This window comes from Erinaceus europaeus, chromosome 12 (genome assembly GCF_950295315.1).
Source record: "Erinaceus europaeus chromosome 12, mEriEur2.1, whole genome shotgun sequence".
NCBI classification, from domain to species: domain Eukaryota; kingdom Metazoa; phylum Chordata; class Mammalia; order Eulipotyphla; family Erinaceidae; genus Erinaceus; species Erinaceus europaeus.
The window spans coordinates 75,634,313-75,658,103 of record NC_080173.1 but is presented as its reverse complement, the minus strand read 5'-3'; the positions used below and the strand labels follow the sequence as shown (position 1 = coordinate 75,658,103).

General features: G+C 41.8%; 1 long non-coding RNA gene across 2 annotated transcripts; it reads left to right on the top strand.

Annotated features, from left to right (window-relative positions):
• Positions 1 to 12,313: 12,313 nt before the first annotated feature.
• On the top strand, positions 12,314 to 21,592 carry LOC132541741 (uncharacterized). Of its 2 annotated transcripts, XR_009552838.1 has the most exons (4): positions 12,318 to 12,402; positions 15,142 to 15,200; positions 16,904 to 17,056; positions 21,332 to 21,592. It is a non-coding gene; the product is annotated as an uncharacterized LOC132541741 (long non-coding RNA). The 2 variants fall into 2 exon arrangements; XR_009552839.1 differs by lacking the exon at positions 15,142 to 15,200 and having other exon boundaries at positions 12,314 to 12,402.
• The last annotated feature ends 2,199 nt before the right edge of the window (positions 21,593 to 23,791 follow it).

Sequence of the window (23,791 nt, the reverse complement as noted above, 5' to 3'; positions counted from 1 at the left end):
TATTTGAGGTATATTCCAAGGGGCCCATGACTTTAATAATTTTTGCCTGAGCCCAATAGCTAAAATGCAGGTGGGCCAAAGGTGTTGTCTGAGGAGATGGTGTCAGAGTGGGAAATAGGACTAGAAATCTGAATCAGGGAAGAGAGTAGCTCCCAGGCCAGTCTTGCTTTATCTACACCCCCAGTCCTGCCCCTTCCTCTAATAATGTTAGAGCAAATCTCAGACATCATATCATTTCAACTATAAATACTTCATCAAATATCACAAAAGAAAATTACTTTAAAAATAACCACAACATTTAACATATGTAAAGTAAAATATCATAAGTTATCCACTCAGTATTCAGAGTTCCCTGATAGTCTTCCTCTTCACCCCCACCTGCAACAGATGCTTCTTTATGGGAATCAAAATTCAAGCAAGGTCCACAACACATTGGGTTTGATGCCCTTGATTTTTATCACCTAGCAATACTCTTAGAGTTCATATCAGTGCATAAAAAACTACTCTCCCACCACCTGTTGCAGAGTAATCTCTGAGTGGATGGAATTGAATTCATCTAACCAGTTTCCTGTTGGTAGACATATAGATCATTCCCAATCTTTAACTATTACAAACAATGGTGCATTGAATAGACTTGTAAGTGAATCGATTTGTTCATATGGAAAACGTATTTGCAAGATAAATTCTTGGAAGTGGGATTTCCTGGAGGAAAGGCATATGTATTTGTAATTTCAAAAATTATTTCTGGATTCTTCTAAAAGGTAATAGCCAAGCAGTCAGTATTTCCACCAGCCATGTGGGTGACAACTACCTTCCCTTAAAAACACCATCACTGCAAGACTTCCGGAGGTGGGGCCATGGACCAGCAGCAGCTGTGCTTCTCTCTTCTCTCCCAGGTCAACTAGGAATACCAAAGGAGAACACCTGGGACCACAACAAGATGGGACTAGAATGACTTCAGGAACCCTCCAAATCACGGATTTGGACACTTTTATTGCCTTCATAACACTGCTACAGTTTGTGAAAAGAGAGAGAGAGACACCTGCCCCGAACATGATGGCAGAGGAGGACCTAGTAGGGGTCGTATCATTGTGTGGAAATGTCATACATGTACAAACTATTGTATTTTACTGTCAACTGTAAACCATTAATCTCCCAATAAAGAAATTAAAAAACAAACAAACAAAAACACCATCACCTCTTTGGCCCTTGTCTGTGTGATGTCCTTTCTCTGAATTGCCCAGTTTCATTTTATTCATCTGGGTGAATTCTTTTTTTTTAAAATATTTTATTTTATTTATTTATTCCCTTTTGTTGCCCTTGTTTTATTGTTGTAGTTATTATTGTTGTTGTCGTCGTTGTTGGATAGGACAGAGAGAAATGGAGAGAGGAGGGGAAGACAGAGAGGAGGAGAGAAAGATAGACACCTGCAGACCTGCTTCACCACCTGTGAAGGGACTCCCCTGCAGGTGGGGAGCCGGGGTTCGAACTGGGATCCTTAAGCCGGTCCTTGTGCTTTGCGCCACCTGCGCTTAACCCGCTGTGCTACAGCCCGACTCCCCTGGGTGAATTCTTTTTAAAATTTATTTATTTATTAATGACAGAGAGAGAGAGAGAAAGAGAGAGACAGAGAGAGAGAGAGAGAGAGAATCAGACATCCCTCTGTCACAGAGTACTGCCAAGGACCATACTGAGGACCTCAGACATAAGAGTCAAATGCTTTCTCCACTGCACCACCTCCAAGATCGCAAATTTTCATCTTTAAAGTTCAGCTCAATTTCTTTCCAACCTAGGTTTGGTCTATGTGTTCTCTCAGTGCACTCATATGCCCCTTTCCGTAACACAAATAGTACTTCATACTGGGTTCTTTGTTGATTCATCTTCTGCCTACACTGGCTAGTGAGGCCCTTGAAAGTATAGACTGAGGCACATATTACATATATCCTTTAGGCTTTTGCAAATTGGTCCAGCGAGGTGCTGAAGAACTGAGAGGTTAGGGTACAATCTCTTGGTTTTATTCTATGGGAGTTCAGGGACTTCTGCTCTTTCCTCCTTGGGAGCAAATCCAGAGTTGACGGTGTGTCACCCCTTCTGTAACCCTATTGTGCCCAGCTACTGGGGTCCCCCAAAATGCCACCCTCTCCAGCCCTAGAAACCCTCAGCAGATGGCATTGTCATTGAGCCTGGGAGCTATGCTTATCCTAGACATGAAAATTGCATATGAACTGTTGCCTTTCAAGTTAGGTTCTACTTAATCTGTTTCAAAATTTAGGCTTTTTTCCCACCACACAAATGAAACCATCATCCTCCACATTATACAAAGCTCGATGGGCAGGAGTGGAATTAGGTCCTGCAAAAGCAAGTGAGGCGGGGCAGGTGGGAGTAATCCCATGTGCCTGAGGTGGGGGAGGGTACAGCAGATGGTTCCCCAGGCAAGCCTTGAAAGCCAGGATTAAAAAGTAATTTTCAGCATGCTGAAAACAGGACTGCAGATTCGGGTCACCACAATTAACTCTTTCCTGACTGGAGACTGGAAACCTGGAACTTAAAACAAAGTATCCTGCCCAGGGGAGAGGCCATGTTCCAACCCTTGACCCCTTTGCTTTCTCCTCCCTGGCCTCATGGAGAAGATTGTCTGGGCTTCTTAATGGTGTAGCTCAGGCCTACAATGTCATGTTTGTTTCTGGAGAGAAAGGTCCTGCTTCCCCCTCAGAGTGTGGATGCCAATAGGGAAGGCCCCTCCCAAGGGACACTGAGCATCAAAGGAGTACATTCTCCTTAAGGTTGAAAGTGGCACATCATCCTGTTATCAAAAATACCTCAGGAAAATTAGTTTCCCTATGCAAGAAGTGCTGCCTTGCTGGTTACTTTCTGTGCTAGAGATGCTACATTCTTTCTGCAAACAGGATCTGTTAGTATCTGTCCCTGGTACCTAGCCTACCCTCAACAATAATCCCTTTATGTCAAGAGCTAAGGAATTACATTCTTTTCACAGAGGATTCTTTCCCCTGCCCTGCACTCTTGAACTGTAGAATTCCAATTAGTGGGAATTCCCTTTTCCCTTCGGTTGCCAGGTAGCTCAGGGCTAAACTTACAAATTCTTTGGTTTCTGTGAATGTAGTTTATTTATATAACTATCTTATTATTCTTCTCTAATTTACATATCCATTAACTATGATTTTTCTGCTTAAATTGCACTATGATGATAAATATATATTCTGTATAATATTGATACATGTATAACATATACATATATGTATTTATTATAATTATTTTTCTTTACCTAAGCACTGCTCAGTTCTGGCTTATGATGGTATTGGGGATTGATTTGGGGCCTCAGAGCCTCAGGCAAAAAAGTCATTTACATAACTATTATACTGTCTCCTCAGCCCTAGTATAAATAATTAGATACAGAAATAATCCACTGCAGGGGGGACACTTCACAAACGATGAAGCATGTCTTCAGGTGCAGGTGTCTCTCTCTTCCTATCTCCTTCTCTGCTCTCAAATTCTCTGTCTTGTCCAATAAAATGGAAAAAGTAGCCACCAGGAACAGTGGATTCATAGTGCTGTCACTACGCTCTAACTATTGCCTTCAGGGATGCTGGGGCGTAGTGCCGGTGATACAAATCCACTGCTCCTGGTAGCCATTTTTTCCCCACTTTTTTACTGGATAGGACAGACAGAAATTGAGAGGGGAGGGGAAGATAGGGGAAGTGGCAACCAGTGGCACAGCTATATACAAATAATGTCAAAGGACATAAATTATGGTGGTAATTTATGCAAATTCTAACAAAGGGATATTTCAAAGTTAACCCAATTGCCAAACAATGTAATTATAGCAATAACTATCTATTGTCTTCTTAAACCCTTAAGACAGCAGGAACCGCCAACTTCCTCAACAGAGCCTATATTTCCCCCAGTCCTGGAACCTCTAGGGTGGGGCTCACTTTCCTGTATAATTCTCTCAATTCATACCAAATGATATTGCATCCGCTGATCTCAGCCTAATCAGCGCAACAAGTACCACCTCAGCATGCATCACTTCAGACTGTGTCCAGAGATGTCAAGCATGGAATATTAACCCTTCAGCCTCATTACTCTAGTGAGACCTTTCTTTTCATAGGATTCTCTAATTCCATTCCAGGTGGTTCACTTCCGAACAAAGTCCCAAAACCTAGATGTAGACCAGATTCCGTGAGATAGATCATATGTTCACATGTATCCATAAACTAGGGCAAAATATATACCTGAAAGCAAAAGTGCACAATAGTCTGCACTGAGTCAATATGAAGTTCATAATGAAATCGCGTCTACTTAGACTTAGGTACCCTCCTCACCTACTTCCTATTACACGTCCCTCACTCACTCCAAAGCTAACCTTATCAAAGGAAGGACTGCAAAAGCTGAATAAGGGCAAGAGATTGACATACTTTAATGATGGCTCTTTAGTCACTATCAGGCCACCCCATCAGTTGGGGACCTAGTCTGGGAGTCCTGAGATTTCCAAACAGACATGATGGGCCTAGACCTCAAATAAATCCCTCTCTTCATTGTTACCGGTTGTCTCTATCAGGAACAACAAAATAGACCCCTTTGTGGGCCCCCATAGGACCTTACCCTCAACTTGGATCAACAATGGTAGAGAATGTTCCATCCTCCAAAGGGAGGCTGGACAACATACTCTATGCTGCACCTGAGGAAGATGGGTCCTGAAATTGGGGCAGCTTGGAATGTTCCTACTATGACCAAAGAATGTGAGCTCAGATCTACAGGGATGCAGAGGTCACATAGGCTTCTAAGCTGAATATGGGCCCCAGATCGCATCAGATCCATGGGGTTTACAGTCAACAATATCTATACACCTTTCCCATATTTGGGAGCTACTCTCTTCCCTGATCCAGCTTTCTGGTCCTTTATGCAGCCTTGACATCGTCTCCCCAGACAATAACTTAGATCCACCTGCATTTCAGATTTCAGGCTCAGGGGAAAAAACAAACAAAGCAAAACAACAACAACAACAACAAACTAGTATAGCTATAGGCCCTTTGGAATATAACTGAAATATGCCTACTAGCTATCTACAAAACAGAGACCCCCAACTCTTCATCTGCAATATTCCAACCTTTAGGTTCATGATTAGTCAACAATTTGTTTGACTTTATATGTTAACCATTTTTCAGCCACCAGTTTCCAGATGCTAGCATGATGCCAACCAGACTTTCCTAAACAGACAGCCCCACCAATATGTCCTGGAGCTTTCCTTCCCCAGAGCCCTGCCCCACTAGGGAAAGAGAGAGGCAGGCTGGGAGTATGGATCAACCTGCCAATGCCCATGTTCAGAATTACAGAAGCCAGACTTTCCACTTTCTGCATCCCACAATGATCTTGGGTCCATACTCCCAGAGGGTTAAAGAATAGGAAAGCTATTAGGGGAAGGGATGGGATCAGGGGAGAGGATGGGAAATGGAGTTCTGGTGGTGGGAATTGTGTGGAATTGCACCACTCTTATCCTATGGTTTTGTCAATGTTTCCTTTTTATAAATAAAATAAATTTAAAAAAAAAGAAAAGGGAAGTGAATGACAGACACCTGCAGACCCACTTCACTTGTGAAATGACCCCACCCCCGCATGTGGGGAGCGGGGGCTCGAACTGGGATCATTTTGCAGGTCCTTGCACTTCATAATACTGTGTGTGCTTAACCTGGTGAGCCATTGCCCGGCCTCCAATTAATTTGACTTTTAAATTAAGTACCTGTTGGATACTTTAATAAATGAGTGACTGATACAAATAAAATACATTTAACATCCATTTGTTATATACTAGGTTCTATACTGATGACCTTTTATGTTATTTATTTTAATTTATGTCCAACAATAATATTGTCATAAACAATTAAGTGAATTGGAATACAAAAAGTACTTATATTGGTGCCTGCTACAGTACAATCACTGTCAGTATTTACAAAATGAGTAGTAGCTATTCTTATTAGGTATCATTCTTATTTTTAAAAAGGAAACTCTAGTTTGGAAAGGTTAAGTTATATCACTGTAATAGCTTAGTGATAACCATGAACCAGAAGCCCAGCAGAAAGTTGAATCCAGGACCAAGGGACTATGTAAATAAGAAAATTCTAAATGAAGGATCAGTTATGAGGTTTTCTGGGTGTTACCATGGTTCTGCCAGTTTGGTTACTTTCAGGGTTTCTCCTTGGGTAAGGGAAGTGAACAAACTTATTCATGGGAGAAAGAGGCAGTATTCCCACTCAAGGACTATTCCACAAGTGTGAAAGGTACAATTGCTATAGGCAGCATATTAAAAAAAAAAAAAAAAAAAAGCCTGGAAAGATTTCTGCAAGAGAGCTGCTTGTCCAGTTTTACTCACTCTGGACAACAGAATCATCACCTAAAAATTAGTGAAGGCCCACCCCATCCAGGATATAAAGACGGTTAAAAGATGGTGCTTGTAAACATTTAAAAATAGACTCTTCAGGAACAGAAATCTGTTTATTATAAATTTGATATAGTAGACATAAGCTTATAACTATACTTTCTAAGTTTCATAGGTTGAAAGGACGTGTAGCACACAAGTTACAACAGATACAATGCTTCATTGTAAATTTCATATAGACTATTGATTCTCACAGTTCTTTTTAAAAAGTAGTTTTTAGTTAATAATAAATTAGTTAATTAATTAATTAATTTCAATGAGAGATATAGAGACAGATAGGTAGATAGATAGGCCAGAACATTGTTCAGCTCTGGATTATGGTGGTGCTGAGGATTGAACCTGGGAATTCAGAGCCTCAGGTATGAAAGTTTTCTGCATAACCATTGTGCTGTTTCCCCAGCCCTTTTCACAGTACTTTTATTGGACTTTGCTAAGGTCTCGTGTCCGTAGTCAAACTTTGGTTGCAATTAAACCATACGATGATAAAATAAGAGTATAAGTGCTTGATTACCATGCAGTTCATCAAAGAAGGCACTCATGTCACTAAATGATAAGTATAATTCCAAAATTAATGTCAGTTATTTTCATTTATATTAAGGGGTAAGACCAGAGAGACAACCAAGATTTATATTGAAACTTCATAGTGACTTTGCTGACTCAGAGAGTCATTTTTGAATGCTGAAAAACTAGTTCTTCAACTTTTGTGTTAGTCACAGAGTAGCAGTTATAGCTACAAATACGTTTAAATTGAACCTGCATTATTAAAATTTCCTCCACATTTTCCTTAAGTCTATATCATTAACAATTAACAGTGTAAATACTCTTGCCATGACTGACTTCAATTTACTGATGCTAAGCCACTGAAGATGGAGCTGGAGAGAGATGCACAGAACACATTACAGATAGTGTTTCCACCACACAGATTCAGTAGATGTAAATAGAAAGCCTCATAGGGAATGACAAAATATAGTAAAATAATTAGAAATCATCATGTCTTTTTTACTTACTTTATTTACATATATCTTTTAGGTGACCACTGCTCAACTCTGGTTTATGGTAGTGCAGGGAACTGAAGTGGGACCTTGGAGCTTCAGGCATGAGAATTGTTTGCATAATCATTATGCTTTCCCCCCAGATCATCAATCAGTTTTGAGTGTTCATTACCTTTATTTTTCATGTATTTCATTTATTTCACTCTAGGTATACATAACTTTATTTTAAATAACAAGCGTGTTTAGTAATTCCTGAAGATTGAAAAAATGTCTCCTATGAGCCAGTACAAAGTATCGAGTTTTTTCTTTAATATAATTTTTATTTATAATATGGAAACATTGACAAGATCATAGGATAAGAGGCGTACAATTCCACACAATTCCCACCACCAGAACTCCCTATCTCATCCCCTTCCCTGATAGCTTTCCTATTCTTTATCCCTCTGGGAGTATGGACCAAGATTCACTATGGGGTGCAAAAGGTGGAAGGTCTGGCTTCTGTAATTGCTTCCCCGCTGAACACTGGCAGCTTGATCCATATTCCCAGACAGTCTCTCTCTTTCCCTAGTTGGGCAGGGGTCTGGGGAAGCGGGGATCTAGGACACATTGGTGGGATCATCAGCCCAGGGAAGTCCGTTTGGCATCATGGTGGCATCTGGAACCTGGTGGCTGAAAAAGAGTTAAGATATAAAGCAGAACAAACTGTTGACTAATCATGAACCTAAAGGTTGGAATATTGCAAACTGAAGATTTGGGGTTTCTGTTTTGGAAAAAGCTAATAGGTCTATCTTGGGTATATTCCAAGGGGCCCATGACCCTACTAATTTTTGCCTGAGCCTGACATATGATAGGCAGATGGACCCAAGTTATTGTCTGGAGAGACGATGTCATGGCTGGAAAAAGGGCTAGAAAGCTGGATCAGGGAAGAGAGTTTCTAGCTGCTCTGTCCAGGGAGCTCACATGCTCCCCTGAGTCATTCTTTAGCATTGTGAGTGAGTACCTCAAGGGCTATAAAGATTTCTTCTTCTGTAGTGAAGGCAGGACTATAGAAAACAATGGGCAAGAATAGATATAGAGTTAAAGATATTAATTCAACCTACATCTGTGGCCCTGGGAGAACTACTGCAGTTTCCAGTGGAGAGGGTGGCAACAGAGAACTCTGGTGGTGGGAACGGTGTGGAATTGTACTCCTATTATTTTATAGGATTTTGTAAATAATATTAAATAACTAATAAAAAAGATTTTTCTCTTCCTTTTTTTTCTTTCTTTTTTCTTTCTTTATTTACTTATGTACTTACTTAACTCTAGGGGTAACTCTAGATCTTGGTGCCTGCATAATGAATCCACCACTCCTGAAAGTCATTTTGTCATTTCTCCCCCTTTTATTTGATAGGAAAGAGAGAAATTGAGAGAAGAAGATGAAATAGAAAGAGAGACACCTGCAGTTCTACTTCAATATTCATGAAGCTTCTTTCCTGTAGATAGGAGCAGGGACTTGAACTTGAGTCATTGTGTGTGGTGACATGTGTGTTCAATTTTCCTTCTTCCTTCTCTTCCTTTCTCTTTCTCCACTTATCTTTTCTCTTTCTTCCTCTTTCTTTCTTTCTTTCTTTCTTTCTTTCTTTCTTTCTTTCTTTCTTTCTTCTGTCAGGAAGGATCCTATTGCTCCTACTGGGAGATCTACACAGATATCCCATTTGTTCTGTCATATTGCAATGACTCTAAATATCAAACTAAACATCCTCCCTTCCCTATAAATTAGCTAAATTAACAGAAATCCAAATTCAAATGAACTTAAGTAGTAAGTACTATTAAATTACTTTTCAAGATTTGAGGAGTTGAGTGAGAGAGAGGAAGAGAGAACCGGAGTAAGAGGACATCTCAGGACCCATGTGGGTTCTGTGTTCCACCACTTAGCTACAACTGCTTATTATCATTCCCCTCACTAACATATCTATGGATTTGACATTGTTTGACTTAGAAGCTAGACATCAGCAATGACCAATTCAAGTTCTTTTTGACACTTTGCTAACTCCTGTACTTGTTTATCCTTAAGTTTGTAGCAAGTTCACAGCCAGAGAATACAAAGTCCAGAGTTCTTACTTGTTTTGCATGGACAAATTCAAGGAGCAATAAATCTGAATGAAAAAAAAATTACACCACTAGCCTTTAACTTACAGTTGGTGTTTTCTTTTATTAAGAATGTAGGCAGGGGGAGTCGGGCGGTAGCACAGAGGGTTAAACGCACAAGGCGCAAAGCACAGGGGCCGGCGTAAGGATCCCGGTTCCAGCCCCCGGCTCCCCACCTGCAGGGGAGTCGCTTCACAAGCTGTGAAGCAGGTCTGCAGGTGTCTTTCTTTCTCTCCCCCTCTCTATCTTCCCCTCCTCTCTCCATTTCTCTCTGTCTTATCCAACAATGACGACAACACCAATAATAACTACAACAATAAAAACAAACAACAAGGGCAACAAAAGAGAAAATAAATAAATTTAAAAAAAAAAGAATGTAGTCAGGGTCTGGGTGGTGGTGTACCTGGTTGAGCATATGTGCTACCATGCACAAGGATCTGGTTTGAGACTCTGTTCCCCACCTGCAGGGAGGATGCTTCCCGAGTTGTCAAACAGGTTTGCAGGTATCTTTCTGAACTTACTTTCTCTATCTGCCCTTCCCCTCTCAACCTCTTTCTTTCCTATCAAATAAAATAACAAGAAAGGGAAAAAAATGGCCACCAGAAATGGTGAATTCATAGTGCTAGCACCAAGCCACAATAATAACCCTGGTGGGCCACCCCCCCAAAAAAAAAGAAGAATATAAACAACAAATGACTGTGTAGTATTGTACTGTGGTTTGCCATTAATGTAAACTGCATGAATTTATTTTACACAACATTGTGATTGTGTGCATATCATGAAATGACATTTATGCGTAGCTCCACTTTGAAATTATAATAATTAGGTTTGTCACTAGATTTTGACATTGAATGAATTAACAAAGTAGCACACATATTATTATGTTGTATGTTATTTTAATATTTTAGCAACTCTTATAATTGCTTACCCGTAACTTAATTTAAAAACAAACTGACAAAACAAGTTAAGTTTTCTGATAAGGAGAGGCCATTGCTATCACCTCTCTTCTCTCTTGTTTCTCTCAAGAAGCATCATATTTCATTGTCCAAACTGAATCAGATGACATGCTTGAACAAATCATTATGAAGGAAAATGGAAGGCCCTGTGAGCCTCTCTGGTCCATACCCCAGTGAGGGTGTTTGGACTTTCCCTGATATATATAGCTAGTCTGGAGAGAGTGAACATCAGAACAAATTGGAGATTTTCCTGGGAAAGAGGAAGAGAGAGTGTATGTGAGTGGGTAATCTTTCAGGTGCTATCAGTCCAGAGTTGCTGAAGGGTCCACATTACTTTCTGCCACACATCAGGAGGATTAGTGAGACTAGGATAATTTTGTTGTCTCCAGGTCTCTGTCACTTTTCAGATAAAGAGGGAGAGTCATAGAGGGAAAGACAGTACAGCACTGAAGCTTTCTCCAGTGCTGTGGGGGCTGAACTTGAACCTGGGTCATGTGCATGGCAGAGTAGGAGTTTTTCTAAGATGAGCTCCTTTGATGCCCTGGGATGATTTTTCCCCCCACTTTTGTTGCCCTTGTTTACTGTTGTTGTTATTGCTGTCATTGTTGTTGGATAGGACAGAGAGAAATTGAGAGAGGAGGGGAAGAAAAAGATAGACACCTGCAGACTTGCTTCACTGCCTGTGAAGCAACACCCCTGCAGGTGGGCAACCGGGAGCTCAAACTGGGATACTTACGCTTCGCTCCATGTGTGCTTAACCTGCTGCACCACCGCCCAGCTTCCTGGGATGATTTTCTTTTTAAGTACTTTTTTTTTTTTGCCTTCAGGGTTACTGCTGGGGCTCGATGCCTACACTATGAATCCACTGGTCCTGGCAGCCATTTTTTCCATTTTGTTGCCATTGTTGTTATTGCTGTTGGATAGCGCAGAGAGAAATCGAAAAAAGAGGGGAAGACAGAGATGGAGAAAGATAGACACCCTGCATGTGGGGAGCCGGGGGCTTGAACTGGGGTTCTTACGATGGTCCTTGACCCAGTCACTACCACTTGGCCCCCAGTACTTTTTTTTTTCCCTTTTGTTGCCCTTGTTGTTCACTTTTTTTTTTAATATGAAAACTTGAGGGATATTAGTGAGGCAAGATAGGCTCTTTAATGCAAAAACTTTTCCAGAAGCAGTTATACATTAGTCCACTATTGGAGAATGGATAGGAACTTGGTGAAAATAAAGATGGGCACTTGTTCCAGAATGTGAAAATAGTGTGAGGGTAGACTATAGGTATGGAAGGTGTGTTCTGAGCACTGCAGGTAGTGTCTTGTTGCTAAAAGAGGGTGCTGGGTGAGAAAAGATTCTGGAGAGGTTGCCTGTGACACCAGAGTGAAGGGCATTGGAATGCAGAGCCTGTGTGATACCATTGTGTAGCTTCTCATGCTCTTTTTTTTTTTTTTAATTAAAAGATACAGAGAGAGAGACTGAGAGAGAGAGAGACAGAGAGAGAAGAGATAGGCCAGTGTTCTTCTGTCATCCATGACATATCCATGTAGTACTGCAGCTCTCACCTGAGCCTCAAGCTATGTACTCTGTTGAGTGAATTGTCGCCTGAACATACCAGGGTAAGCATTTTATCCTGTGAGTAGAGATGGTTTTAAGTAAAGAAGTGACATAATCCTATTTTAATGTTCTGAAAGTTCATTCTGACTGCAGTGTGAAGAAAATATAAAGGATAAAGAGATTGGTGACAGGAAGACCATTTGGAAGGCTATTAAACTAGGGGAGAGGTGGTATTCAGAACAGTGGTGGTAATGGCAGGTTGGAGAAGAATGAATGGCCCTGGCAGAACTTAAGAGGACTGATTGGATATGGCACTGGGATGGTGGTGAGTGAAATGCGCAAGTTCCAGACAATCTCTTCTTTGTGACTTGAGCCCGTGGTGAATGGTGGAGTGAGGGAAGACCAGGATAGATGGTGAGGTCATAGGTTCAGAATATGACAGATTGTGATATAATTTTGGCTCCTTTTAGCCTTGGGATTCCTATTTCCTATACTTTTCCCTCAATGCTCAGAACCTCTACACCTTTTCTGTGAAAAATGTAAGATTGGGTCTCAGAGAGCCAAGGTCTCTGTGGAAATAGAAAGATGTGGTGGAGAAGGAATGACACTCAGTGGTATAATTTTTGGCCCACTGCACCAAAGACTCACTAACACAATAAAACTACTAATTCTGTCCAGGAAATGGAGGCTTTGCAGGGAAACCAACTTGTATTATAATTATAGATTTAAAAATAAGTATCATGGGTGATGTAATGTTAAAGAATGAGGTGTGAAAGACCTTATTGTTTCTTTCTTTCTTTCTTTCTTTTTCTTTTTGTCTTGTTCATAGAGTGAAATCAGACTCAGCAGAATTCAGGGACTTTTAAATAGATTTTGAAAGTGACTCTGAGCCAAGGTGTCTGTGCCTCTTTACTGAGTAAATTATCAAAGCATTAGGAGGTTGTAACTTCAGCCTGGGGAAATGGTGATTGCTTTGCCCTCTAGTTATTGTTTTGGTCCTTTGCTTACTGTGGAGTGTAGCAATCCAATGCAAGGGCTTATCTATTTCATAGCAAGGGGAACCTATGCAGAACTGAGACGGAGATAGTCTAGTGGTGACTATTAGCATGGTTAACTATCAACTATACAAAATGCACACATTTTTTCTAGGTAGTGCTTCCATTTTGGTTTCTTCTTTGTTTTTGATTCCCCTCCATCCACTTACACACATACTATACTCACGTGTGTCCATCAGCCTGTCATGCACAGTCTAGACCCATTCAATAAAGTCTTCGGTTAATCATTGTTTTAGATACAGGTATGCACACAAGGTCTTGAATCATGGACAACATTAGTCATGTCCTTAAAAAAAAAAGGAGGAGTGGAGGCCAGGTGGTGGCACACACAGTTGAGTGTCCATGCTACCATGCACAAGAATCCAGGTTCGAGGCCTCACTCTCCAGCTGCCTGGGGAACATCTCATGAGTAGTGAAGCAGGTCTGCAGGTGTCTTTCTCTCTTTTTCTCTGTTTCCTCTTCCTTTCTGAATTTTTTTCTGTCCTATCAAATAAAATAGAAAAAAAAAAAAAGACTGTGGAGAGCAGTGAATTCATAGTGCCTGCCCCGAGCCCCAGTGATAACCCTGGTGGCAATAAAAATAAATAAAAACAATGAATAAACAAACAAATAAAGAGAGATTTGTGACTTGAAAAGGCATATGAGTAAGTGAATGACTGATGGATTTCACACCCCAGAGCCTCATTCCACCCTGTCCTGGGCACTGTGCAATTATTGCTGTCTCTTAATCCCTTGTCTTTCCTTTGTGCTGGACAGAATGTGCCAGCTATGCTGGTCTTGTCCTTAGAGGCTGAAAGGCAAAAGTTGGGAGTGTTCACATGACGTTGGCAGTTGGGGATGGAGGTGGCAGCGGCTGCTGCTGCTGTTGCTGCTGCGGGTGTTACCTGGTGGGTGGGGTGGTACAGAGACAGGTGGGTTCTTTCACACGCCATTTTTTGTGTGAAGGCGTTCTGTGCTTGGGAGCTGTTTGTGTCTTCTTGCAAGCTGTTGGATATCTCTGCTGAAACAAGCTGACTCCAGCACATAGCCTTGTTCAAGTATTGCCTTAGGAGGTGCTTCCCTTCTGACTGGGCTTGTCACCCTGCTCTCTCTCTAGTGGGGCCTCTCTGACTAGAAACAGGCATGCAGTTTGTAGGGGTTGTTGTGAGAGTGCACCAGGAGCCCAGGAATGCTTGCAAGAGATCAGATCAAAGGAGGTCAGTTCTGAGCTCAGCTAGCTGCTGGCTCCAAAACCCATGGGTCAGGGTGGTAGCCAGAGGACCTCAGCAAAAACAGAGGTGTGAGCCCCCCTCTGCAGCCCAAACCACATATTGCTGGTGTTGCTGGGGTTGCATGTGGATGGCTATAACAAACAGGCTGGTGTTTTGTACTTGAACCAGGTCTGATTCAGGAGAGGGTAGAGAGCATAGAAACATAGGCACAGCATTTCCCAAAGTCTATCCCACTGGATATTGATTATAAGGAATCTAGAAAGATGAAAATGTTCCAGGATTGCATAACTTAAAGAAATATTGAGTTAAATAAAGGGACATGTTTTCTTATTGGAAACTTTTTTTTTTTGCCTCCAGGATTATCTTTGCTGCTTAGTTCCTGCGCTACGAATCCACTGCTCCTGGAGGTCATTTTTCCCATTTTGTTTCCCTTGTTGTTGTTATTGTTGCCATTGCTACTGTTGTTGGATAGGACAGAGAGAAATGGAGAGAGGAGGGGAAGACAGAGAGGGGGAGAGAAAGATAGACACGGCTTGTGAAGCGACCCCTATAGGTGGGGAGCCAGGGGCTCGAACCAGATTCCTTACACCAGTCCTTGCACTTCACACCATGTGTACTTAACCTTCTGTGCTACCACCTAGCCGCCAGAAACATCTTTTCTTTTTTAAAAAAATTATTATCTTTATTTATTGGATAGAGGTAGTCAGAAATCAAGAGGGTAGGGGGAGACAGATAGGGAGAGAGACAGAGAGACACCTATGGCACTGCTTCATCACTCACAAAGCTTTCTCCCTGCAGGTGGGGACCAGAGACTTGAACCCAGGTCCTTGAGCATTGTAGTGGGTGTGCTCAACCAGGTGAGCCAGCACCTGCCCTCCTGAAAAACTTCTTAAATGTATAATTTGCTGAAAAAAAAAAAGAAGAAGAAAAAGGTAGAGATCAATGTTTCCCAAGCCCCAAGCCCATATGACTGTGATTTTTTTAAAAGAAACTTTTTTTTTTTAATACCATCCTTTGGGGTAGAGGGTTTTATAGAAAACACTGTGGGAAACCCTGACCTACTCTTTTCTTGCATGCTGAGCTTATGTGACCAGGCTGGGTACTCAGATTCTAGCAACAGGATGGCAGGTTCTGAATACAGCTATTGATAGAGTTAACTCTCAGATTTTAACTTTGATATTTCTGGCAACATCAGTCGATGAATTTGTCACAAAGTGTCCTCCACAAAACCAGAAACCCCTCCCCCCAAATATTAAAACAAGAATGAGGATTTCAGATTGCTTTTCTCAGAACCATGCAAGTGACTCAAAGTAGGAAGCAGAGAAGTAGTTCTGAGATGACTGTCTGTAGTAGTGGTGGATGTCAGGGGTAAATAAGTTCAGCCTTGAACTTATGAGTGTGAAGATGAATCTACAAGGTAGGCAGGATAATATTGCAGGACTGAGTGAAAGGAAACAACAAAATGTGATAATTACCAAATTGAGGTTTAAAGCCAGGTAAACCTCACTGAAATTCTGGCTCAACTGCTCTTGGGATGTGAAATCCAAGAAACCTTGTTACCCATGCTGAGCCTGTTTCCACTCCCAGGGTCTATGTGAGGAGTAAATGAGATAACACCTGTCAATCACTTAGCAGATGACCTACTTCAAATAAGGAACTCAATGAATGCCTTTTCAAAAAATGTAATATAAGAAGCCAGGTGGTGGTGCACCTGGTTAAATGCACACATTATAGTGCATAAGAACCTGGGTTCAAGCCCCCGGCCCCCACCTGCAGGGGGAAAGCTTCACAAGCAGTAAAGCAGTGCTGCTGCAGGTGTCTCTCCCTCTCTCTCTCGATCCCTTTTCTCTCTAAATTTCTTTCTGTCCTATCAAATAAAGCAAATAAAGTTTAAATAAAAGGTATTGAAATGAAATATAATTTTTCTTAGTGATTTAATAATAGTTTACAATATTATAAGGTTACAGGGGTCTGGTTTCACACCACACTCACTACCAAACTTCTATGCCCTTACATCCCAACCACCATATTTCTTCCTTCCTTCTTTCCTTCCTTCCTTCCTTCCTTCCTTCCTTCCTTCCTTCCTTCCTTCCTTCCTTCTTTTCTTTCTTTCTTTCTTTTTAAATTTCATGTGCTTCAATTCTCTGTTTCCACGTATGAGTTAAACCATCTTTTGCTTCCTTCCTTACTTCACAAAGCACAACCATCTCAGGTTCTTTTTTTTTTTTTTTTTTTTTAAAGAAAGGATTGGTTCTATCCTCATTTAATGCCCTAAAATGGGACCAGAGAATAAATGTGCTCTGCTGAACACAGGGCTAGGACAGAGACAGGTGGATTGCACTAGGACGAGACTTCACAAAGCTGTTGGATGAATGGAGTTACTTGGATGCATTCAGCATGGGTGAGTTGAAAGGAAAAAAGAGAGATATATTAGAGAATTAATTTTCTGTATCTGCAATCTGAGACAGTCTGACTTCAGCGTGGCTTTGCTGTCACCAGTCATTTGACCTGTGGGAGAAACTACTAATAAATTCTGCAAACTCTAACCTGTGCCATTTAGAGTCTAGAATCCTGTGACTGGCCTGGGTGGTTCTGCAACTGCGCTGGAGGCTGGGGGAGGGCTCCCTGCCACTGGAAGCCTGACATCAACTCATCAGAGGGGAAGGAAGGGTCACTGACATTTTGGGATTCCTGGAACCTAGTGAACCAAGCAGTAAGGTCACCTCTTCACCCTCTGGCTATAGAGTCTTGTCTTGGGGAGTGATTCATATCCTAATGGAGGAGAGAAGGAGGAGAGATAATGAACAGCTGCATCTCTTCACGATGTTTTTGCATTGCCTCCAGGCTAGGCATAGGCAATTTGAGGAAATGATCTGAGGGTTCAAGGTGAGGCCTGAATGTGGGGAAATACTTTGTGCTACATGAAAAGAAAGAAGAGAGCAGCTGGCTTTTGAAGCTATTAGGGCCACACCTGGCCAATTTCAAAGAGCATCCTCTTTGAAAGGCTTTCTGGCTAGTCTCTACTTGGTAAGGTAAAGGGGCTCTCAGGGCTGTTCAGTATGATCTCCTGAATGTCAGGCAACAGGCCCAGGAAAAGGTTCTTCTGGGTGTGGAGGATGTAGAATCCACTGCTGCTGGAGGCTATTTTTTTCCCTTTTGTTGCCTTTGTTGTTTTATCATTGTTGTGGTTATTATTATTGTGGTTACTGTTGTTGGATAGGACAGAGAGAAATGGAGAGAGGAGGGGAAGACTTAGAGGGGGAGTGAAAGATAGACACCTGCAGACCTGCTTTACTACTTGTGAAGCGACACCCCCCCACAGGTGGGGAGCCGGGGCTCGAACCCGGATCCTTACACCGGTCCTTACGCTTCATGCCATATGCGCTTAACCCTCTGTGCTACCGCCCGACCACCAATATATATATATTTATATGTTAACTCTCTTTTTTATTTTATTTATTTTAAAAATTATTTTTAATTTCTTTATTGGGGAATTAATGTTTTACATTCGACCCCCAATATATTTTTTAATTAAAATTTTTTTTAATCTTTATTTGATAGAGACAGCCAGAAATTGAGGGAAATGGGGAGACAAAGAGAGGAGACAGAGAGACAAACACCTGCAGCACTGCTTTACCACTTGTGAAGCTTTCCCCCTGCAGGTGGGGACCGGGGGCTCAAACCCGGCTCCTTGTGCACTAAAATATATGTGCCCAACCAGGTGAACCACCACCCGGCCCCTATATTTTCTTATATATATTTATATATAAATTGCTTTTGGTCATTGCTAGTGTTTACTGCCCTAACTTCATGCATGATATTTGGGTGGTAAGAATGAGGTTATTTCCTGACCCTGTAATAATTCCAGAGGCTGCAAGGACAAGGGGATTCTGATTCACAGGAAGGAGCAAAAAAGCACTAGCTTTAGAGCTAGCTAGGCCTGCCAGGGGAGGGCATTTGAGAGGGCTGAGACTAGAAGAGGCAACCCTAAATCCCTGATCAGAGAGAACAAGATGACAACTCTTACTAGGCAGTAAGGCCAGCCTATTTCTTTTTTTTTTTTTTATTGTTGTAATATTTATTCCCTTTTATTGCCCTTGTTGTTTTATTGTTGTAGTTATTACTATTATTGTTACTGATGTCGTCATGGTTGGATAAGACAGAGAGAAATGGAGAGAGGAGGGAAAGACAGAGAGGGGGAGAGAAAGACAGACACCTGCAGACCTGCTTCACTGCCTGTGAAGTGACTCCCCTGCAGGTGGGGAGCTGGGGGCTCTAACCAGGATCCTTACGCTGGTCCTTGCGTTTTGCACCACCTGCGCTTAACCCGCTATGCTACCGCCCAACTCCTGGCCAGCCTATTTCTCATCTTTCCTGGGAAAAGTATACCATGAGTGTCATCCCATGTACTTCCCAATTTGTTCTCTGAGTTACCAGGAATGAAAAAGCATACAGAAAGAAGGCAGATTGAATTCATTCATTCATTTATTCAACTAGTATTTGTTGTTTGTATATACATATATGCATTCACATATATACATATAAACATGTACATACACATATAAATGTACTACATATACATATCATGGAGTATACTTGTTGCACTGTGCAAAGAGCTGCTGGGTTAGCATGGGGTGTCTCTTCCAGGGTGCATACTCTCTGGGTTGGAGAGAACCTGACCAGAGCCAGCAACAGGAGGGAGATGACTCAGGAACCAAACATGTGGCACAAGGCAATGCAATTCTCCTTATTGATCGGAGAGCCAAGGCTTTTAAAGGGCAGACCCGGAAGTGGCAAGTCGGAAATGGAAATGGCTAGGAAAGGGGTGGAGAAAAGCAAAAGGGGACTGGGAAGGTAGAAACTTCCTTAGCAACTGTTGGGAGGGTTTTAATTGGTGGGATTACTACTACCCTGCAGGCAGGGAGGGTCTTGAAAGTAGAAAGAAGAAAGATCAAAGGAATGGAATGGGTGGGGATCTTTCAGGCAAAACAATGATTATGTAGATAGGCCATAGTATCGGGAATGCAGGGTGCTTTGTGAGCCCTGCAGAGCCCAACCACATCCTCACAATTTCCCGATAAAGAGCCAGGTTCAAGTTGCCAGTATCCACCTACAGGTGTCAAGCTTCACAAGCAATGGAGCAGTGTGGCAAGTGTCTTTTCTCTATGTCTCTCCCTCCTCCTCTCCTTCCCTCTATCTCACCCTCTATCAAAAACAGGAGAAAAAAAAAAAGGCCACTAAGAGCACTGGGTCCCAGTGGTAACCTTGGTTTGAAAAACAACTATATCTATCTATCTATACATATATCTTTTTTCTTTCACATGTGTCTTAGACCATAGGCTACTGCCCCGACCAGCAGGGCAGTGAACAGGGGCTAGGAACCTAAAAGACCTGGAATGACAGGGACAAGAGACACGAAAGAACGACAGCAAGACAAGTTTCTGATCAAGCTGCAAAATTTTATTGTGTTCACAGGCATTTTAAGGCTTTGGGGAAGGGGGAGCATAAGGGGAAGGGGGAGCAGAGATCGTGGTGGAGGGTCCCTTGCAACTATTTCTGTTAAACTATAACTATATGGTATGTGACTATAACTATATGGTATGTCACTTAGTTTCTGGCAAACATCCTTCCTACGGGAATTAGAAACTTATCTCAAGGGCTTCTGTTGTTTCAAGGATTAGCTTCTATCAAGCAGAGAAATGGCTCCTGGCAGGCTACCTCTAGAGTCTTCATGCCACAAACAGCACACTTACTAGCAGTGTGGCCTTAGATAAATCCCTGGCCATTAGTTTCTTTTTAAAAAATTTTTTTATTTATTTAAAAAAGGAGACATTAACAAAATCATAGGATAAGAGGGGTACAACTCCACACAATTCCCACCACCAGAACTCCATATCCCACCCCCTCCCCTGATAGCTTTCCTATTCTTTAACCCTCTGGGAGTATGGACCCAAGGTCATTGTGGGATTCAGAAGGTAGAAGGTCTGGCTTCTGTAATTGCTTCCCCACTGAACATGGGCATTGACAGGTCTATCCATACTCCCAGCCTGTCTCTCTCTTTCCCTAGTGGGGAAGGGCTCTAGGGAAGTGGAGCTCCAGGACACATTGGTGGGGTTGTCTGTCCAGGGAAGTCTGGTTGGCATCATGCTAGCATCTGGAACCTGGTGGCTGAAAAGAGAGTTAACATACAAAGCCAAACAAATTGTTGAACAATCATGGACCTAAAGGCTGGAATAGTGCAGATGAAGTGCTGGGAGGTCCTCCATCTTGTAGATAGCTAGTAGGCATATTTTAGTTATATTTCAAAGGGCCTGTAGCTATACTAGTTTTTTGTGTGTGTGTGTGTTTTTTTTTTCCTCTGAGCCTGAAATCTGATATGCAGGTTGATCCAAGTTATTGTCTGGGAAGGTGATGTCATGGCTGGAAAAGGGACAGAAAGCTGGATCAGGGAAGACAGTAGCTCCCTAATTTGGGGGAGGGGTTTACATATTATTGACTGTAAACCCCACTGATTTGATGTGATTTGGGGCCCATAATCAGCTTAGGAGCCTATGTAACCTCTGCATCCCTGTAGCTCTGAGCTCACATTCTGTGGTCATCAGGAGGAATGTTCTAAGCTCCCCCAATATCAGGACCCATCTTCCTCAGGTGTAGCATCAGTTTCTTTAGCAGCAAAAGGGGTAAGAAGACTTGGTATGTGGAAGGCACTCACTGAGTATTATTTCTCTTCCCTGCCTTCTCCTTTCCAAATGTCTTCTGAGGGAGGATGGACCGAGGCTGTCAGTGCTCATTTGCATGTGATTTTGTCTAAATGTGAGGTGTCATTTAAACTGGGGGAGGTGGAGAAGCTGCCAGAGGCCCACTTTTGTCTTCACTTGCTGTTAGCCATGCCTGTTCCAGTTATCTTTTGTTAAAAAATGAATCATCCCCAAAGTTGTGTTTAAAAAAATAATAATCTTTTTTATTATTATCTCTCACTGTTCTGTAGGTCAACTGGACTTGGTAGATGGTTCTTGTTCAGGATCTCTTGAGCAGATGCACTCAGAGAAGCTGGAGCTGACATTGCTTAGAAATCTTCCTCACTCACATGACACACTTTCCTGTTGCTTGTTGGCTTGTAGCTGCCACCCAGATACCTACACATCTCTTTTCTGTGTACCCTGGGCTTCCTCACAGTATGGCAGCTGGGGTCCAGGTGTAATCACTTAGGCTGGGGTGACAGCATAATGGTTATGCAAAAAGATTTTCATGGCTGAAAATCCCCAGTATCACCATAAGCCAGAGCTTTTTCAATCCCCAGTATCACCATAAGCCAGAGCTCAGTAGTGTTCTGGTCTCTCTCTCTCCCCTTTTTCTCTGTGTATGTGTCTTTCTCTGTATTTCTCTCTCATTAAAATAAAATGAATAAAAATATATTTTAAAAGTGTGAGCATTCCAAAAGAACCAGGTCCCAAGACTGCCTTGACGGCAACTCTCAGTGGCATCTCTCAATGAGAGAATCATTGATGTTACATTGTAAAACACTTGGGAGAGAGATTTTGTTGCAGCCAGGTTGAAAAATACAACCTGCCACACTTCCCAGCCAAGAAGAGCTTCCAGAAGGAAAACTGCAGCTTGACTCTGAGGGGTAAAGTTACTAGTACACTGAGTATAGTGAGAAGCTCAGGTCCCTTGAGAACTTTTGGGTAATAGGAGGGAGGGTGAAGGAGGGATTCTGTCACTACTCAAGTAATTCTTAAAACTCTGAGATTCACGGGCCTGGGTGGTGACACACCTGGTTGAGCGCACATGTTACAATGCTCAAAGACCAGGGTTCAAGCTCCCAGTCTCTACCTGTAGAGGGAAAGCTTCACAAGTGGTGAATCCATGCTACAGGTGTTTCTCTGTCTCTCTTCCTCTCTATTTTCCCCTTCCCTCTCAATATCTGGCTGTCTCTATCAAATAAAGACAATAAAATGTTAAAAAAAACTCTGAGATTCAATTCCACCAGGACCTAGACAGAGAAGATAGAAAAAGGAAGGACACTCAGAAGTAGTAACAGTTGTAGGTTTGACTTAGAAAGGAAGAGAAGGCAGGACTACAGGGGAAAAAATGAGAAAATATATAAATAGAGATAGTTGTAGAAATAATAGTCAACCCACATCTGTGACTTTGGGACAGCCACTGCAGTTTCCAATGGAGGGGATGGGGACACAGAACTCTGGTGGTGTGAATGGTATGGAATGATACCCCTGTTATCTCACAATTTTTTAAACCAATATTAAATCACTAAAAAAAAAAAAAAAACCTAAAAATAAAAAACCAAAACCCTGAGATTCCAGAACTGTATTAGAATCTTCCAGTCAGAGAGCAATGGGGAAGAAAAGTGGAGGAAGGGAGGAACCACAGAGTCTGGCACTATAGGGACTTGCTAGGTTTAGGAAAAAACATTTAGTCTTTCTCTAATGATGTTCTGATTTTATTTGTTCTTAGATGATCCACTTAAGTCACTTGAGAACTCTAGGAACTTAGGTGATGAGGATTTTATAGTCTTAGGTCACTGGGCACCAACCTTGGCACAGGTGAGGGTGGCTTCAGCCTTTCCCAGGAACCCCTGTTCAATCTTCACAGCCTGTCACTACTCTTAAACATCAGAAGGTGACACCTTGGGCTCCTCTCTGTAATGTGACAAGGCTACCTCCTGGATAAATGGAAATTATCACATCTGTCTAGCTTTCTACCTACTCTAAAAAACCAAAGAAAGAGGAGAGTGAGTTTGGAGTTCATCTTTAAAAATGACAGACAGGAAAAGAATGAAATCAAAGATTTTCAGTCTCTCTGGAAAATAAAATATTTTCAGTCTCTCTGGAAAATAAAATATCCCCCATCCACCTCCGTGAGAGAGGTGTAGATTAATCTACTGAAATCAAATGTGTAAATTATATATGAATGGGAAGTGGCTGAGGCATAAAGTGTGTGATAGGGTGCTGATGGAAATGAAAATCAGGCTGCAAAGATCAATTCTGCTTTTGAATCAGCTCCAGTCCTGCTGATGCCCCTGGGCCTGCTGGCAGAAACATCCTGATTTATCAAATTAGAAAACAGTCATCCCCAAACTATTTGAACACACACCTTCAAAGTAATTGCTATGTTTTTGGATGATGTTTCTGTGTTACCAAGAATAATAATAAAAAAAAGGTAATAAAAGTTTGAAGACCTATATTTTTGTTGCCTGATGGCTGATGTAAATCAATGCCTCTCTTCAAAGGGACAGACAGGAAGTTTTATGGTGTGGTTGTTGCCTGACAAAGGAAGAGGGGTGGGTCTGAGTCTGAGACAAGTGTCACTTCCAGTCCCAATCCAGTCATTGCCATGTGGCACTCAGGCTGCTATCATTTAGCTCTTTTATTCACTGATATACTTGTAAGCTTACACATGCAAACCCCTAATATGTGCCAGGCATTTTGAT